This window comes from Piliocolobus tephrosceles, chromosome 3, assembly GCF_002776525.5.
Source record: "Piliocolobus tephrosceles isolate RC106 chromosome 3, ASM277652v3, whole genome shotgun sequence".
NCBI lineage: Eukaryota > Metazoa > Chordata > Mammalia > Primates > Cercopithecidae > Piliocolobus > Piliocolobus tephrosceles.
This window is the reverse complement of record NC_045436.1, coordinates 162,969,253-162,973,656: the sequence shown is the minus strand read 5'-3', so window position 1 is coordinate 162,973,656 and position 4,404 is coordinate 162,969,253. Positions and strand designations below refer to the sequence as shown.

Sequence of the window (4,404 nt, the reverse complement as noted above, 5' to 3'; positions counted from 1 at the left end):
GAATATGCCTGATGTATTGTATAGTATTTATTCCCTGGGACGTCCACCTCATATCCCTCAGGAATGTGTCTTCTTACACCAAAGTTTGATAGATTTGAGAGGTAGAAGCTATAGACAGATACCAAGTTGTAATCCAAGTCGAACTTGTGGCTCAATCTTTACACAAAATAGTAGTCACCACAGGTTTTGGAAACATATTCTCTTAGGAGAGTTCCTGATGCTGTTCTATGGGATTTACTATATAAATAAAGAACAAAAATCAATGTTATTAAAAATCAGTATTTTAGTTATTTAACTGACTGGTGTGTCCATCATTTACAGACAGAAGCATATGCTTGGAACCTATATGTATCCTCATTATGGGCATCTGTGTTACCTCCTAGAGTGAGGACAGGTCAGCATCTGCCTATCTGGTTTTATACAGTGCCCAGAATCCTGCAGGTTGTAGATGGATGCTCTGTTGATATTCTTTGAAGATAACAAGGCCAGTGATTTCTTTCCAATCACTCACTACAGAGTACATTTGGAAAATATATCTAACTCTCCAAAGAACAAATGACCCTATGAGATGGGAAAGATTGAGATTCCTCTGCTAGAGACATGCATCAGAAGGACAGCTAACCAGCTTCAGAGGTTAGAGGGATGTCACTATGTACTATGGTTGCCAAAAAGTAATGTTATTTCTATCACATTTATTCTAGTCTGGTCAAGATTAATAAATTTATAGTCAATGTTTCATTGGCATGCTAAAGATGTAGAGCAGTAAACAATAATTTTTGTTCCCTTCTTTCTGTTCCCTTTCCAGAACAACAATTGGTTCTGGAATGCGACAAAGATGCGGCAGGATTGTATAAAACATTGTAGGAGTTAGCTGCTACAGGGAGGTTTGTGACTATTCTATCAGATTGAGAAAACTTTACCTGTGAAGTTGCTTCCAAATATTCACCAGTCCCTGGTGTTATACAATGGCTCACTGTTATTGAGGGTAGATAAACTGGAAATGATGCTCCCACGTTTGAAAAGCTTAATTACAGGTATATGCAGAAGTATTGGTAAGGTTGGATGAGAAATGCTGGTAGTTTCATTGAGCCTTCCCAGAGCAAAAATTTCCCAGAACGATTTTTAAAACAACAAAACTCGAGGCTTTAAGTATAAATAACACCTAACATATACTGAGGGCTTACATCTGTGGAAGTAGACAAGTACATCTGAGAAGTCAGCCAAACAACTTGGCATCTGCAATAGACTAAATGTTTGTGTCCCCTTCAAACTCACGTGTTAACTCTTAATACACAAGGTAATGGTGTTAGGGGATAGCACCTTAAGAATTAAATGGAATTAGTTTGCTTCTTATAAAAGGGACTGTAGAGAGTTTCCTCCTCCCTTGTGCTGTGTAAAGACCAGTGAGAAGACAGCTGTCTGTGAACAAGCCAGCAGACCCTCACCAGACAGTGACTCTGCTGGCACCTTGATCTTGGACTTCCAGCCCCTAGAACTATGAGAAATAAACTTTCGTTGTTTATGAGTCACCCAGTCTATGGTGTTCTGTTATATAGCAGCCTAAATAGACTAAGATAGTATCTTTGTTGTTTTGAGTTGCACAACATTAGGCAGGCTGGGTTTGCAACTCTGATACTAAGCATTTATTCTTGCATTGGCTGCTGAATATTCAAGCATGAGGAAGAAGGCAAGTTGCTTTTTTCTATACTGAAGTTCTATTCCAATTAAGCTTGACTATGGGAACATAAATACAGTTAATACACAGCCAAGAGACTTAAATAAATGGATTGTAAAATAGTAATAATAGAATTTTACCATACAAATTTTAATATTGCTTTGCTTTTTCTGATTTTCTCCTTTTTTTTAAAATGGGGCTTTGTGTTTAACATAGTTGAGTAATTTATTAAAAATAAGTAAGTCTGGGGTCGAGAATAGTATGGTAAAAATTACATTTCATTGCATCTAGACTTTAATGGACAGATAGCAGTGTGAAAAACAAAATCAAGTCAAAATCTCTCTGGGATAAAATATCCTTCTTTGTAAAATGTAGAGAGCTAGACTAGACCATCTCCAAGGTGCTGTTTAGTACTGAATTCTTTGATTTATAATGTGGGATATGTATATATTTGTCAGTTAGGAATTCACCAGAAGTGCTATTATGACTGTTTTGCCTGGACATCTGACATTCCTCAAATGTAACTCACAAGAAGTATCTACATGGCAGTGCTGATCCACTGAGTAATATACTAGAGGAGCAGTACTAGAAGTGAAACACACTAGATTTTAATTCACAGCTGAAAGTACAAATACAACATCACAGGCAGAGACAATTATGGTTGAGATCCTTAGAAGAACAAACAACAGTTAAAAAACAGTCTGTTAACGCATCAAAGTAGACATTGCTGGGAGAAAAAAAATCATATTAGCATATATGCACTGGCATCTTAAAAGTGGCTGGAGAGAAGAGAGAATAAAAGAAAAGGAAACATAAAGGGGGAGAGAATAGGGTGGGAAGAAAATGGGAAGGAACAAAGCCATGAAAGGAAGGAGGGTACAGATGTACTTTTTTTGCGACTAAGAGAATGAATGGCTTTTGAATCCATGAATATGATGCTCAACTCTGTCGTGATATATTCCTAATTGTGTGACTTTGGGCAGTTTCTTTTTTCTCTGAGCCTGAGTTTTCTCATTCATAGAGTGTGTCTAATAATACCTTGTGTCTATTTTCTTACCTCATTGCAATGTTATAAGATGACACAGATAAGCACTTCACTAAGCACCTGGTCACATTTCTACAGGCTTTAGCTGTTATTAGTACTGTTGTTGTTGTTGTTGTGAGGATTAAAATGTAAAATCTATCTGAAGTTCTTAAGCAGTTTCTGGCACCTGGTAAGCAGAAAATGGTAGCAAAAAACATTGATTGATAATGTATTAATAATGACCTCTCTTGATTAAGGACTGCAACCTGGCAAGATTGGATTATGACATTCACTTTATGGGTGAAAAAAACTGAGGCATAAAAGTTAACTGACCCACAGCCATACTGCTGGGAAAGTACGTGTTCAAAGATACTATTCTGCGTAGCTAGACATGTGTATGTTCTTTTTCCTGCAACATTGCCAGCTAGCACCTTTCGCCCATCGATATTTAATAGTTTATTTATTTATAGTCTATAATAACCTTGTAAGGTGAGTATTCTGCTTTTCATCTATAGAACATCCCAGAAGGATGAATGTATTAGTCTGTTCTCACATTGCTATAGACAGAAATACCTGAGACTAGGTAATTTACAAAGAAAACAGGTTTTATGGGCTCATGGTTGCACATACCGTACAGAAAGGAAGATGCTGGCATCTACTTGGCTTGTGGAGAGGCCCTAGGAAACTTACAATCATTGGGGAAGATGAAGGGGAAACAGGCATGTCTTCTACAGCCAGAGCAAGAGCAAGACATATGGTGGGAGGAGGTGCTACACATTTTTCAACAACCAACTCTCACAGTACCAAGGGGGAAACTCACCCTCATGATCCAATCACCTCCCACCAGGTCCCAACTCCTACATTTGGTATTACAATGCCACGTGAGATTTGGACAGGGACACAGATCCAAACTATATCAATGATCTATCCATAATTCTGAGATTTCAATGCCTCCTCTCCACATAGCGTGAGTATTACATAAACTATTAAGTATATAATCCTCTGCAGACCAGTATTATTTAATGGAAAAATGATGTGAGCCAAAAAGGAGCTGTGTATGTGATTTAAAATTTTCTAGTAGCCATATTAAAACAAAGTAAAAAGAAACTAGTGAAATTACTTTTAATAATTTATTTTACCTAACCCAATATAGCCAAAGTATTTTCACTTAATTATATGTTCAATATAAAAATGGCTCACGAGCTACTTTACATTCCTTCTTTTCTTGTGCTTAGTCCTTGCAATTCAGTATGTGTTTTATACTTACAGCATGTGTCAGTCTAGACTAGCCACATTTCAAGTGCTGACAATTCACACGTGGACAGTGGCACCATATTGGATTGTGTAGTTTTAGACCATTGCTTTGTCAATTTTAATGCTTCTCCAGTCTGTGGAAGGCATTGAAGTTGGAAGCCACAGCAAGATTGTTAAGATTGTAAAACAAAAAGGAAAAATGTGATCAAAGATGTCAGAAATTAATTCTGTCAGTGAAATTTTGAACTGCACTTGCTAACTTATTTTGCCGTTAAAGAAGAAAAAAGTGTTTTATTCACTCAGGACAGGACTTTGGTTCTTTTTTTATTTTTGTAAGTATTTTTTTTTAAAGTAGTTAGGATTTCATATGGAACAGAAGTAAATATTTAGAATTCATTTACCAGATATTTAGGGAATACAAAATAGGGAGATGGGAGAATGAGAATTGTGA

General features: G+C 36.7%; 1 non-coding gene across 1 annotated transcript; it reads left to right on the top strand.

Moving 5' to 3' along the window:
- Nucleotides 1-4,058: 4,058 nt before the first annotated feature.
- On the top strand, nucleotides 4,059-4,170 carry LOC111549879. The gene has a single exon (XR_002733861.1). It is a non-coding gene; the product is annotated as a small nucleolar RNA SNORA5 (small nucleolar RNA).
- The last annotated feature ends 234 nt before the right edge of the window (nucleotides 4,171-4,404 follow it).